The following is a 16244-nucleotide window of genomic DNA, read 5'->3' on the forward strand; positions in this document are numbered from 1 at the left end:
TTATGTGTGGAATTAGTCAATTAGAGTGGGAGCAAGCAAACTGTGGAATGTTTTTGTATTTGCTTGTCCTTTGGACTAAGTACATAAACTTCATTCTGCAAAAGTTTTAGTCAGTACATTTGCCTGTCCTTTGGGAAGTAGAAGTTTTTTCATGAGAAATATCAGAACTTGCACATGTATATCTTCCTTCCCTTGGGTTGTATACTAATTTTTGCTTTTATTACTTCCCCAAGACAAACAAAATTGTGTCTTCAAACCTGACCATGAGTGGGTGCAATGTGACAAGTGCAGAAAGTGGAGAATACTACCTTCTGATTTTGATAGCAGAAAATTATTTGTGCAATGGTATGTTAAAAGATATCATTTCTGCTTGAGTTTTACTTGCAACAAAAATAAAAGTCTCATCTCACTAGGCAACTTACTATGATTAATCTTGAATTTCTCGTATATGTTAGTAATGGAATACTGATTGAAGTGATTTTCTCTTTCACTCATCTGTGTAAATATTTTTTGGTACTGTTCAGGGAATCCAAATGTTAGTTATGTGAGAATTCTTTTATTGTTGATCCTGGTTGGCTGAATACTTTTAACATACATGTTATGATGAAGAGGATTTTCAATGGAGTTTGTATTTTGCATGCTAAGGGATTGGATTGGCTTCATCAAAACATGTAAAGTTAAAAGAGTTCAGAAAGCATTTAGTGGGGAATGATCTCCAATTAACTATTTTACACACTAAGGGATTGGCTTCAATGCTATTTTCTTTTGCTTTCTCTGCAATAGTTATAATAGTGACTAGTTAGTGGGGTATAAGTTTGCAACATTTGATATAATAATAATTAAGTAGTAAACAACATTTTTTTATTCAACTTATTATTCTTAGTGGGGTAAGCTTTGGTGGATGTATTTGGGTGATGGAAGTTCAAACTCTAGTGTCTGTCTTATGTTTATTTAGACACTGCAATAGGCAAAGGTTTTTTGCACTATTAGATGATTGTGTTGTACTTATTAGGATGTGTGTGATATTATTTATACATCCACCAAAGTTTTTATAGAGACGTGTGTGATATTATTTATAGAGATGTGCTTAGTCTTTCTGAATGTTTTTTGTTTTAATATTTTAAAAACTACAAAAATATGTATTTTAATCTTTGACGAGGAATTAAAATCACTTTTTCATTAGATATATAAAGACTTAAAATATGTTTTTCTTCAATTTTTAGCTAATATTAATTTCTTAATTAACTTTAGGGGTATAATGAGATATTTATTAAATAATCATTTCAACAATGTTTTATTAATTAAATTAATTGTTATACTTTTATATAACAATATAACAATGTAAAAAAACTTCAAGAAAAATTAATTGAAAGATTGAACAAAGTTTTTCTTCTTTGAATACGTGCAGCTTTTCTCTCTCGTGCATGATTTGCCTCCAAAAACCAACCTAAGGTATGTTTTTGCTTTGAGTTTGAAGCAATTAATTCATGCAATTCTGTCACTAACAGGAAGCGAAAATGAAAGAGATTGTGACTGTCCAAGTTGGTGATTTCGCCAACTTCGTTGGTTCTCACTTCTGGAACTTTCAGGTTTCCATGCCTATTTTTTGTTCTTTTTAATTAAATATCAGAAATTGATTTGCTTCTACACATTTTGCTTTGCTTATTGAGTTTAATTTCAATGTGCTCTTAATGTAGAAAAATTTATACTATCAACCAATTACAAATAATCGTTGCTATATGTTTTTTAAAGTAGTTATTATAAAAATCAACGAACTTATTATATACAACACTTTGTAATTAAAGTATGGTTTAATTTGATTGTGTGACTATTAACGGATACTTTTATTGTCTAGTTGGCATGTTTTTGGTGGTGACAAGGGGAAATGGGGAGAGATGATTGAAATATGTAGATTAGAAACATTAAATATTATTCTTATGCTTAATCCATTTTTGGTTAACTGTGGGCAGGTTATCCCTTCATATACTCCTCGCCTACTTTCAATAAACTTAAGAGGTATTTAAATTTTAAGTATTTAAATTATAGAAGAAAAATATCAGTTTTTTTTTCCTTTTAGTAATCTTAATATTCTATGAACATATACACTGCCTCTTGTGCTCAGGGGGGTTTGCTTTGTATAAAAAGTTTTTATTTTATTCTTTTTTGAATTTATGTTTGAACTACTACAAGCTAGAGATGCACGATGGCAATCACAGTGAAACTGATCATGCGTGCTATTATTGAACTGGTTGTAGCTGTCCAGGTTGCAGTCAAAAGGAGGCAGCTCTTTCCGAACAACATTTTAAGAAGCATGGAAGAGGAGTATGAGGAGGACATGGAGAGGGTGGTGAGTTTTCTAGTACAATATCGTTAATTTTTGTACTTGTTTTATTGTTATTTATGGGAAAATATTTACCGCCTTCTAAAAAAAATTAAGATGGAAGTTGTAATGCTATCTTGCAGGTGGATCCAACTGGATCCCCGTTTTTTGTGACGAAAACAAATTTCACTGCAATGTGTATTTATTAGTTCATTGAAAATGTGTTATTTTGCTTGCTTAGATGTTTAATTGGTTGGTTAATGCTGAGCAGCATGTCTTAAGTCTAGGTTGCTTCTTGTAGGAACAAATAAGGCGTATGCAAAGTGTGTTTAATAGAGAAAGGGATAAGTATAGAATAAACTATGAGAGCTGGAAGGAAAATGGTGTTGGTGCACATTGTCAACATTTCCAAAGAGATGATTGGTATTGGAATGCTGAAGCATCCTTCTTTATGTAATATGCTACATTTTAATCACATAATTGTTAAGGTATAATCTTTTTCATTTTTATATTACAATCACCTACAACATATTGTGATAGGCATTGAAACTTCGCCTTTGTAATATCAGATACAAGATTGGGTAAGGTGTGATTTGATAGAAAAATACTATGCTTACGTATATGACATGAGAGAACACAAGATAGCACATGCACAGTTTATATCGTTAAAATATGAGAATCATGTTGAGAAGAAGAAAATTTCTATAACAAGAATATTTGAAGATATTATGACACATCAGGAGGGTCAGTAATGACATCTCATTTAGAGCAGTATGTGATTATGACCCCATAAAAAGGATGTGATTCTGGTATCTATTGATAGCTGAGAGACCATTATTTGTGAATGGAAAACCATGCATAAATTGTGTACCATCTACATGTTAGCAATAGTGATCCTTTTTTCAATTCATGATTAGCCATTAAAGGTTCCTTTTTTATGGATCTAAAGTTTAGAAGAACACCATATACAGAAGCAGAGATTAAGGTGGCTTTTTGTTTTATCATTATTATCTCTTTGCATATTACTGTATGCTTTACAAGCTATATGCATCACATCTATATTAATGAAGAGAGTGATTTATGAATATGAATTATGGTGATAGTCCTTTATCTATTTTTCCAATTTGCCTCTGATATATAAGAAATGGTTATCATTGACACTTTGATTGATATTATTTGATGGGTGGTAGATTGGTATTAGCACCATTCTTATTTATTAAAGCAATCATTTTGTTGGAAATTAGTAGTACATTGATTTGAAAAATAATGTCATTATGGTTTGTGCTCAATCAATGTTTTAAACTGCATAATTTTCATTTACATTTTATAAGTATTTTGACTGGCCTACCTATAGGAAGTGTGATCTGTTTTAATTTACATATTGTTAGAGTACAAGTATGAGATGAAATAAAAAAAATATACTAATAGTTGTATACTTTTCTATTCAATGGAGGAAGTTTAATTTTTTAAATATTTTTTTAAAAAAATACATTCTAAGATGGTTCTATGTGAAAACCGTCTTAGAATGTCTACATTCTAAGACGGTTTTCCTAAAAACCGTCTTAGAATCCTAAATTTATTTTATTTTTTTAAAAAAAGAAATACATTCTAAGATGGTTCTTTTCTTCAAAGAACCATCTTATTTGTGGAATATACTGTCTTAGAATCCTAAATTAATTTTATTTAAAAAAAAATTATATTCTAAGACGGTTTTTTTGAACCTTCGTAGAAAGTTTAACTTTCTACGACGTTGACTACAATGATGGTTCAAAACCGTCTTTAAAAGTGCCTTAGAACCGATGTAGAATCATATTTTTGTAGTAGTGCCCCATTCTATTAGTCAATCAAAATAAGGGATAATGGTATAAGAATGGACCAATTTTTAGGCCAATTAGATAGATGTGGTCAATACTATTAGGGGAAATTCTTTCAATACACATTTGTTCGTACAGTGCTTTCTCAAGTTTCACACTGTCTTGATTTATAGCTTCAACTTCCTCGGCTAAATCAGGTTGCACCAACCAAAGTAAATTTAAGGAGTATGGCCATGAATGTAGTAAGCTCCAAATAAATGTGATAATTGCAATTCCATATTTGAAATAAAAGCCTACCAATATTTCAGGATATAAGGCAATGCTCTGCAACTCAAGCAGCAATTTTTCATCCAATGGCATCAACTGATAGTGGCCATCACAACAAGGAAAGCTAGGAACAGTTAATTCAGTAGGTTGTAGTTGATCAAGATCATTTGAACATGTTTCACTGGTGTGTGTGATATCTAAAAGACAAAATTCTTCATCTCCCTGCCAAACTCCAGTGCTTTGTAAAGAACTGGATGTAGTTGGGTATCTAATAATTTGGATGTGCTGCTCTTATCACAAGATAGTGTATCCAACATGCAATTCTTCTGAATTTGAAGATTCACCTCTGATTCAACTTCAGAATCCATTCTATCTCGATCTTTGGGTTCAAAATCAATTTGATTACAAGAACCATAGTGAGAATGATCACTAGCACATTGTCGAGATATATTCTTTGCATCACTTGGTCATATGATTCTTGACTTTCATCTTGTTCGATTAGAGCACAAAGAAGTCTTTGGAATAGTGGGGTAAGCTTGTCCAGTCTTTCCATGTCCTTTTTTCCACCTAAAGCATCAAACTTAGTTGATTCTTCGTCACAGTGACTTCTCTTTCTTTCCTCTGAACCTTGAGTGGACTTGTTATTTATAACAACACCCTGAGGAAACACAAATTTACTGGTTACCACATTTCTCCAGATGAAAATTGTGGTGTAATTGTGAAGATCTTAAGTTTATGTATAATGCCAAACACGTACCAGCAGATCATGATCAATGCCAAACATAGGAGATAAACTTTTTTTATCAAATTCCTCAGCAATATTGACCTGATTTAGCAACCAAAACACAAAAACAAAAAAATCAGAAAGTTAGAAAATATTCAACATATTGAGAATCAAATGGTAACTTCACATTTCCAGAAAAACATGACATGTTCAACACCCAGTTGCTACCTGTTGCTTCAAGTAAGATGCATCATCCAAGCTTATAGAAGCAAAAATGGACCCGAACAACCAAGGTCTACATAAAATAAGCCACCAAACCAGTGAAATATAAAACTGAATATAAAAAAGTGCAACATTTTGGAGAAGGTAAAATGGTTCAAGAGGCATACTGCTAGCATTATGAGTAGCATTTGCAACTTTATATAATTCTTCGTGATCATCATCAGGTTCACGTGGATAGTCGCATTTCAATATACTGTGAGAAAACATAATCAAAAGCAAATATACATAACGAATATTTAACAGACTACATGTTAACCTAGAAATAAAATTATACCACAAATAAAAATAAATAAATTTAATGATAGAACAAGTAATATGTAGAATAATGAAAATATAACTACCAAAAATTATTTGATATGCTAGCCTCTACATGACTGAACAATTCAAAGTGCTACAACACAATAACTTGTGAAAATATTCGAGTTGGGTAAAACCTAACATACTAATATCACTACCATATGTAAGCGAATTTAGCCACCGCTACCCTAAAACTAAAATTCCCTAATAGATAAAGCTTAGCTTCTAAATATCAACGGTACCTCCAAATCAGGAGAAATAATGTTCAGTTGCTTCCCTACACGAGTCAAAATTTTGCGCTCTTTCTGCTTTTTTGAAGGAGGGCGCCCATATTTCAATAGCTTTTTTTTTAGAAAGGATGAACTAGATCTAAAACTAAAATAAACTTACGTTCTACTCTTATCATTAGGCTTCATGTCCTGTACTGGCTTCATTGTTGGAACATTCTCTGACTTCTCTCTCCACAAGGGAGGCCAGGAATTACTAATGATAAATTCCTTCCACTTCTTCCTTGTTTCTACACAGTATCTCCAGATTCATCTGTTGATATCTTATTGTTCTTCATTTGAAACACAGAAGCGCCACCCTTATCTACGGCCATAGCAAAGTCACTTCCATTCATAACTTTCTTTTTTATTTTGTTTTCCCCCGCTCCAGATTCTTCACTTTCAGATAATCCAAAGGCAGATGAAATATCATCAACTGGTCATTTATATTTTGGAGTACTTTTGTCTACACTGCTTGCATGTTGAAATCCATTGTTGCCAGCAGAAGAAGGTTTTACATTGAAATCAGAAGTTATACAACCTTCAGATGAGACTTGAACTTCAATATTGCGTGAGGCAGGAGAAACTACTTTCACTCTTCGTGAGCGTGAATTTTTAGGTGGCCTCTGACCAACCCACTAGGTCATTTGGTGAGTAGAAGAACCTATGGACGTAAAAGCTCTTAATTATTTGCCATACTAACCACTGACACTTTGTATTAGAATTTGAAAGCAATTACCAACTTGGAAATGTTGTAGATGAAGGTTGAATGTTAGATGATTCTAGTGCACTAGCTGAACCTGTTCTTGGTGCCCGAGATACCTTGCTTTTTATTAAAGTGTTAGGGCTGCTTGTTGGCTCCTCCTGAGTGTTTCCCCTATTTATAGAAACTTAAAAATTAATAAATTTGTAAACAATTATCAACACATATAAATGTAGACAAGGACCTATCTAAAACTTTGTTGTGTTAAATCTTAGCATAGAATCTCACAAGATTGACTAATAAAACAATTAGTCTGTAAAAATATATTAAGACCATGGTGATGTCAAGATATGTTCAAACCTATTGCTTCCTTTTGCAAGAACTCTATGCTCAGCTATGTGTTCCCCGTGAAGAGACATGCCTTGCTCACTTGTAAGCATCGCGTGAACACCTGTATTAGTAAGCTCTGAAGAGCCCTCAGACTTGATTCCACCAGGTCCAGACTTCAATCTGCACCACAAAAACCTTATTATTAATACAAAAAGATTATGTTTTGCCGAAGTTGTCCCTATGAGGCAAACTAAACCAAATAGATTAACAATTTGTAGGGGCTATACAAAAGATGAAAAAGTAAGTCACAATGTTGCTCCTATCCCTTTCTATTTGGGAGTAGAAGACATGCCTGAAACCCAAACATGTATCTAAGAGAATCAACCAGATCCAAATGTCCAGTTCTTTGCCTATGTTGCTCAAATGAAGTTGGCCAACTCAGGCCACGAGTATTCTAGAGACCAAAAACAGACACCTTAATATACAAGGTGTTAACATAGACAAGAAAAAAACTCAGTGCAAAGCCAAACAAAACACAAAGTCTCAATATCAAAATTAGCATAAACATGAATCGCCGCAGATGAGATACCTCTTCAATCTGCATAATAGATTGAGAAGCCCCGATAGAGTCCAATGGAAGAATGATGAAGGGGGCATATATCTCCGTGTTTTCCTGGACATCTCTAGCAGCTTCAATGATCTGAATGCACAAAAATCAATCACCCTTAACTATTTTCACATGTGAAAAACCTTACCATTTCAAAGGCAAAATCAAAGTTACCAAACATTTTCTATTACTTACGTGGTAGCTAAGTAGTCCTTACCATTTCGATGAAAAATTGGTCCACACTCCCATTGAAAGGATGTAATTTTAACGCATCAACAACATTGCAATAAACATAAAAAAATTCATTAGTTTAACTTTTATCACAAAACATATAACAACTATAAATAATTACACTAAATTAGGGACTGTTGTAACCAAACTGATTTTTCTTCCAAATAAGATGTGCTGTCAACAGGACTACCAAAATCCGGATAACAATGAGTTGCAAGATGCATTGTGGGCCACCACAAAAGACACTTATATCCTATTGACACAATTACACATTGCAACAACAAACCATTATGCAACAACTTTGGTGCAGACAAATGTTAATAAACAAATACATATTACTGTTGAATTAAATGTCAATTGACCATAATTGTTTTTACATTTAATCAATAAAAATGTCTAAGAGGGAAACAATATCATCCTATGTCATCTAAATTTGTCTAAATTCCTTTATTTTAACTTGTAGAAAATATGCTTCCCATTTCTTGCGAAGTGTTGTCATGGCCTCACTGTCTAACGTTGTTCCATTAGAAAACCACTACAAAATTATAAATATCAAATTAGTCATGTACATCAAACATTGAATAACAAAATGATACCAAACTAACAATTAAAACCTGTTATAATAAACATACCTTGTTCTATTCATTCTTCAAACCACCACTGACTATGCACCACATCCAATGCATGACATAATATCCACACTCATAGCCTCCGATTTGAACATGACTCTAAATGCAATATCAAATATATTTACCATGTTGTACTTTGAAAGTTACACATGAAACTAATAATTGGAAATACCTATTCATGAACTAATCACATACCTTGGGTTCAATCCACCGAGGTACAGGTTGATCATCCTTACCTTCCAAACTAGTAGTTAATGTCTTCATTGCACTAGTTATGAAAATAATGTTAGCGTATATAAGATAAAAATTATTTTGTAGTTATGCTACAATTGGTATACGGTAATTGAGTTATTATTTGAAAAATAACTTGCTAATTGCAGCCTTGATGCTCAAATCAGACTTCTTACACAAAGAACAAAACTAGACAACAAAATTGTCTCGTGGACATTGAACAACAAGTTGTCAATGTGCCCTGAAGTTGAAAAACTATAATTAGCTACTTATAATGCAAATTTATTTTCACTGTACATGATGAATTTCACTTACTAATTCAAGTAAGCTCCTAAGTACACTTGTCGATGTGATTCCTTGACCCATGTTTCAATGTAATGTTGACATTCTTGACGTCTATCCTTCGTGTTGTGTATAGACTGAGGCTCAAGGAAACCATACAGTGTGAACCATAACCTAAGCTTGTACTCCATTCATCCATAAACGTATTTTCATCATTTGAAATTAATATTGTTAAGCATAAAACATAACGATTATTAATTATGAGTTAATAAATAAGACACCTTGTAATTCAATTTACTTACATCATCCACAGTGTTAACCGATTGGCAAGTGTACCAATTTTGTGACAAGTAGTAAAGTACTCGGAAGTCCGAGAGTCGAATCCACAAGAACTTTGTTTGTACATAGATTGATGCAAACCCAATTTAAAAGCAAGAGATAAGGAAATAATAGATAGGAGATAAGATAATGTTGGGACCTAGCATGCCTAACTACCCTTGATGCAATTTTAATGATGTTCTCTATTGAATGCTTTCCTAATTTCCACCTTACATCTCCAAATATACTCAATCCGGATCCCTCATGTTGAAGAGCTTAATTTATATATTCTCTCTCCCAAATCCCTTTGCAAAGACAGAATAATAAACAACATTAAGTAAAAAGATGTTATGCAAAGGCACAACAAAATCACGTTATCCCTAGCAATGTAATGTTGAGATGTTCTTTCCCAGTTCTTTTAGACATTACCACTTCCCAATGAATAATCCCTAAAACAGATGCATGGATGGATAAACCACACAATAACAATAAAAGCAAGAAAGAGCAATAGATACTGAAATTGCATTAATAGATAAGAAGAACAATTACATTACAAGAGCTTTTGGCTGTCAGGCCCCAACTGAGGGGGTTTAACCTCTCATAGTCATGAGAGACTTTACAATTCAAAGGCTAAGAGAGTGATAGATGACAAGTAACAAGCCAAAACAGGGGGGGAGAATGGCTAAGAAGAAGATTTCCCCTAAGGGAGAGGCTCAGGATATGGATTTATGCACTGGAAGGCTTTGAGACTCGATGTGTTTCCTCCTTGGCTTGACTCCCTTTTTATAGCTGCTGGAGTGAACTTGGGCTTGATGCAAAAAATCTTCCTTATTTATCTTTTTTATATCTTTTGGATCTTTTTTATTTATTTTAATCTTTCATTTTCAAATCTGTAAGTCATAAATAAGAAAAATATCTATTCATATCATTTAAGCCAAAAATAACTGCTAAATAAATATCTTTAACGATATTTTCAATATATTTTTATTATAAAAAATAGTTCATATTTAGCAGTTATCAAAATCTCCCAAATTTAAAACTTTGCTTGTCCTCAAGCAAAAGACAAGTTCTGAATGTATCAACACATGAGATAACTGCGAAACCTTTTCAAACCTTTCACTAACTGATCTTGAGCTTGCATTTGTCTTGATCTTGTGATGGAAGTATGAAGGAATACACATGGAGATGAAAAAGGTTAGCAAGAAAAGACTTCATCAAGGCAGACTTACCACACTTCATTCCTCACAAGGCTAGTGTTTCCCTCATCGCACAAGTGTCTCGGCTAAAAGTGTTTTCAATCTAACGACTAAATTTAATATTCCCAACTTTGTACTTCATCTCAGTTAATGTAATCATAAACACATATTGTGGATCACTAAGGAATTTTTAGGGTTGTAACGTGGCCGGGCTAACAAGGAACTCATGGTTTTTCTTGGGATTCAAAATTAGGTTCTAAGAGAGCACCTACCTCATATTTTCAGATAACCTGTGGCTATATATTTTATTACCCCAACTTTCCTGTTATTCCTAACAACACACAAATTTAGAACTTAGGTTGCTATCAGCTCTTTATTTCAAACACTTTTTTTTCAATGTTTTTTTTACAATAGAAATTGAACTGATATTGTAGCAACTCATCATATTTTATCTTTGTGTGTGTGTTGTTGGTGATGTTGTTGAAACAAAATTTTTCATCCAACCAAAATTTCAACTCCCCCAAATTAAGGGTAGATTTGCCTTGACCCGTGCTCTCCTACAACCTAAGATAAGGTGGTAATTAATTTCATTAGGCTCAGGTTTCAAAAACAATTAATTGCATTAGGCTCAAGAAGGTGCAAGGGATTCATTCAAATAATAGGTTGGATATTTGGCTAAGTGGCTGAACAATTTTAATACAAACAAGGCCTTGATCCTTTTTCACATTTTGTATGTACTCAAACAGTCTAAGAATCATGCAAAATCAGGAAATTAAGAACAATCATTCTCTCATAATCAAAGGTTCACACAACTCACTGGACATTTATGAAGTACTTGGCTTACCATACCATGATTTTCGTTCAACCATGCTAACCTCTTCACTTTTGTGTTTTTGATTCATACTTCATTACTCACAATGACGCTTGCTTACACAAAAATCAGAATTGTCGCAATTATCTCATCAGTACACAGTATCTCATGCATCAATTTATCTAGAACAAGTCACAGCCCATTACTAATTTCCTCTATCTCTATCATGCAGATTTTTTATTCAATGACTGAAATTAAACTACTTGAATTAACTGCTGAAAGTAAAGAAAAACAAACTGCTAAAATTAAAATAAGGAAAAACAAACAACCAACAAGGAAAGAAAAATTAAAGACAATAAAAATAAAGAAAAGAAAGGAAAAAAATTAATCCTGGTAAAAATATTGGGCCCTCAATCCGGTGTAGGTCCCGGATCCTAAGTTCTATGACCATCTCTAATGTCCGCAGCATAATCATCCTTAGCTACACCAAAGGTGTCACCCCTCCTAACAGAAGGACATTGGACTCCTGGCCAAGCAATCTGGGCTAGGAATGCCTCCAGTGTTATCACCGACTGCTGGAGGGAGAGATGGTGGAGGTTCTACATTAGTAAGTACTGGCTATGGTGGAGGCTATACAACATAGAGAGAAGCTATTTCGACTGAGAAAAAGGCATAAAAGTTTGGCCGGTAGGTGGAGGAGAGATAACCGGTGCAAAGACCACTGGTGGAGGAGTTGGTGGAATGTCTAGAGTGGCTCAGGTCTTGTCGTGTTTTGGCCCCAAAAAGATACTAGAAGAGTCTTTATGATTCACTACTGGTTTGACTTCATCTTCTTCTAGGAACAAAGAATTTAGGTGCCCCCCAATGAGGTTAGCTTTTTGCTCAACTTCCTCCACCTTAAAACAAGTCTTGCTATCACTAGGATGCTTACTTCCCTCAAACAAGTTGAAGGTGGCTTTCTGGTCTTCCACACTCATCTCCAAGTTGCCCTTTCCTATGTCCACAATGCATTTTGCAGTCACCATGAATGGCCGACCCAAAATCAAAGGGATCTCAACATCTTCTTCAATGTTCATGATTACAAAGTCCATCGGAAAGGTGAAGTGGCAAACTTTGACCAGGACGTCTTCCACTACTCCAAATGGTCTGGTGATGGAGCGATATGCTAGTTGGAGTGTCATCCTAGTGGGGTCAAATTTTAGGTTCCCTATTCTCCTTCACATGGAAAGCAACATTAAATTGATACTTGCTCGTAAATCAATGAGTCTTTCCTACCGATATATCTCCAATAGAGCAAGGGATGGTGACACTTCCTGGGTCTTTGAACTTAGGAGGCAACTTATGAATCACTGTGCTACAGTTGCCTCCTACGACAATGGTCTCATTGTTGATGTACTTTCCCTTCTTAGTGAGGAGGTCCTTTAAGAACTTTGAGTATAACGACATTTGCTGTAGGGCCTCTCCAAAAGGAATAGTAATCTCTAGCCTTTTGAATATGTCAAGGAACCGCCTAAAGTAACGTTCTTTATCCTTCTTTGTTGGCACCAGAGGATACGGTGCCTCTGTTATCACAACCGGTGGTTCCTCTCTCTTGGCTTCTTGGTCTGGGTGCATCTTGGTCTTCTGTGGTGGGGTTTTCTCCTCCTCTTCAGCATCCTCTTCTTTGTCTGCATCCTCTGCAACACTTTGTCAGTTTCTTCATTGTTCTATCTTTAGCTTCTGGTGACAACTACCTTGCATTCCTCCTTTGGATTCTTCTCGGTGTTGGCCCTGAAAGTTCTAGTGGGCCTTTCAACTATCTCTTGAGCTAATTGGCCCATTTAAACTTCCAAATTTTTAATTGCTGCATCGGTGCTTTTCATATGTGACTCGATCTTCTGCATGAACTGTATCAGCAACTCTTTTATGTTAGTAGGTTTCTCTTGATGACTTGGCTGTTGGTTGGGATGCTAATAGGATGGTCCTCCATGGTTGATATTATGCCCTTGATGAGATCTCCATCCTTGGCCCTGCAAAAAGTAGCCTCTCTGATAGAAGCCCGGTGGTCTACTTTGCTGGAATCCCTGGTGATTCTGATTTCCCATGTAGTTGACCTCGTTAGTTGTGTTTTGAACCATGCATAAGCCTGATTCATGAGCACCTCCATGAATGTCGCATCCTCCATTGTGTAAGACTACTTAGAGTCGCTGCATGTAGTTGTTGAGGAAGATTACTTAGAGTCGTTGTGAAGGTCTCCAAGGTTTTGGCCAGAAGCTTATTTTGAGCCAACATTGCATCTTGAGGAATAAGTTCAAGAAGGCTTTTCTTTGTAGGTATGTGGGCTCGATCACGGAGAATGGCATGATCACTGACTGCCATATTCTCTATCAACTCCATGGCTTATTCTGGGGTCTTCAACTTGATCTTCCTGATGGCTGAGGCATCGAGGAGTTGCTTAGGCTGAGGTCGCAGGCCATCAATCAAAATGTTTAGCTGAACTGGCTCGCTGAACCCATGTGTAGGAGTCTTCCGGAGTAACCCCTGGAAGCGGTCAAGTGCTTCACTCAATGATTCATCAAGGTGTTGGAGGAAGGATGAGATTTCCACCTTAGCCTCTGCGGTCTTGGATTCCGGGAAGTATTTCTTTAGGAACTTCTCCACCACCTCGTCGCATGTCCGCAGGCTATTCCCCTTGAACGAGTGAAGCCATCTTTTTGCTTCACCAGCCAAAGAGAAAGAAAATAAGTTGAGGCGGACGACGTCTTCAGGTACTCCTGCTATCTTTACCGTGTTGCAGATCTTAATGTATGCAGCCAGATGTGCGTACGGATCTTCGCTTGGTAGTCCATGGAATAGATTCCCCTGAATCAACTGGATAAGGGAATGTGGGTATGAGATGTTGGCTGCCTGCACCTTTGGCCTAGCTATGCTGGTGAAGTACAATGGTACGGAGGAGCTAGAGTAGTCCTCTAGCGTCATTCTCAGACGGTCTTCTGCCATGATGTGTTCCTCAAAGACCAAGTGTGGACTGGGAGAGGATCGTTCAGATGGTGAAAGTCCTCCCTCTTCTTGATTTCTTTGCACTTCTAGTTGTTCCCTCCTTTTCCTTGCAGCGTTGTTCTTTCTGCAAGTTGCTTCAATCTCTAGGTCCAAGGAAACAAGTTTTTCCCTTGCGACTATACCTCGTATACAAGAAAAGAGAGCACTACCGTGCAGGTTATCACATAAGAGAAAATAAAATAGAACAAAATTAAAATTTGCTTTTCAGATTGGGATATGTAACAACTAAATATGAAAAACTAAGTCCCCAACAATGGTGCCAAAAACTTGTTAACCAATTGGCAAGTGTACCAATTTTGTGACAAGTAGTAAAGTACTCAGAAGTCCGAGTGTCGAATCCACAAGGACTTTGTTTGTACTTAGATTGATGCAAACCCAATTTAAAAGCAAGAGATAAGGAAATAATAGATAGGAGATAAGATAAAAATTTAGCAAAAAAGATAAATATTTAAAGATAAAAATAGAAGATAGAAAATATTTGAATTAAAAGATAATAGAGATAAAAGAAGATAGAAGATAAAAAAAGATAAGATAAGAAAAATAAACGATAAGATAAGATGAATCAAAGATAAGATAGGATGAAATTTGAAGTAGAGAAGGTAAAAGGGAAAATAACAAGAAAATTAAACAATGGCTTTTGTGTTAAGGGTCTGTTCAAAATAAGATAATGTTCGGACCTAGCATGCCTAACTACCCTTGATGCAATTTTAATGATGTTCTCTATTGAATGCTTTCCCAATTTCCACCTCACATCTGCTAATATACTCAACCCGGATCCCTCACGCTAAAGAGTCTAATTTATATATTCTCTCTCCCAAATCCCTTTGCAAAGACAGAATAATAAACAACATTAAGTAAAAAGATGCTATGCAGAGGCACAACAAAATCATGCTATCCCTAGCAATGTAATGTTGAGATGTTTTATCCCAATTCTTTTAGACATTACCACTTCCCAATGAATAATCCCTAAAACAGATGCATGGATGGTCAAACCACACAATAACAATAAAAGCAAGAAAGAACAATAGAAACTGAAATTGCATTAATAGATAAAAAGAACAGTTAGATTACAAGAGCTTTTGGTTGCCAGGCCCCAACTGAGGGGGTTTAGCCTCTCATAGTCATGAGAGGCTTTACAATTCAAAGGCTAAGGGAGTGATAGATGACAAGTAACAAACCAAAATAGGGGGATGGCTAAGAAGAAGATTTCCCCTAAGGGAGAGGCTTAGAATATGGATTTATGCACTGGAAGGCTCCGAGACTCGATGTGTTTCCTCCTTGGCTTGACACCCTTTTTATAGCTACTGGAGTGGACTTGGGCTTGATGCAAAAAATCTTCCTTATTTATCTTTTTGATATCTTTTGGATCTTTTTATTTATTTTAATCTTTCCTTTTCAAATCTGTAAGCCATAAATAAGAAAAATATCAATTCATATCATTTAAGTCAAAAAATAACTGCTAAATAAATATCTTTAACGATATTTTCAATATATTTTTATTATAAAAAATATCTCATATTTAGCAGTTATCACACAACTGTAGTATAGATATGTTCAAACATTTGTCACCTAATATTATTTCAGTTACATTTGCATGTGTGATGAAAAATCCATCTTTTACATAAGGTATCCCAAATTTTGTCCCATCCCACGACAACTCAATTGGCTTTTGGTAAACATCATACAAGTTCTTAACCAATTCTCCCAATGGATCAACTCCATCCACTGCATTGCCCATTTCAATAGGTCCAACCAATCTCAGCACATGCTTCTGTGAATCCTACATGGTTAATGAAAACAATAGTCAATGACCCTAATTTTATAACGTAACTTTTAACAATGTGAGTGAAAATAATACATTAAGAGGGAAAAGATACAACCTGATTAGATACAGGTT

At 35.0% G+C, this 16244-nt stretch overlaps 1 long non-coding RNA gene across 1 annotated transcript; it reads left to right on the plus strand.

The window, feature by feature from the left end:
- Positions 1 to 1511: 1511 nt before the first annotated feature.
- Positions 1512 to 13746, plus strand: LOC114383331. Its single transcript, XR_003660483.1, has 3 exons — positions 1512 to 1589; positions 3118 to 3120; positions 13736 to 13746. It is a non-coding gene; the product is annotated as an uncharacterized LOC114383331 (long non-coding RNA).
- Positions 13747 to 16244: the final 2498 nt, after the last annotated feature.

This window comes from Glycine soja, chromosome 14 (genome assembly GCF_004193775.1).
Source record: "Glycine soja cultivar W05 chromosome 14, ASM419377v2, whole genome shotgun sequence".
Classification (NCBI taxonomy): Eukaryota; Viridiplantae; Streptophyta; class Magnoliopsida; order Fabales; family Fabaceae; genus Glycine; species Glycine soja.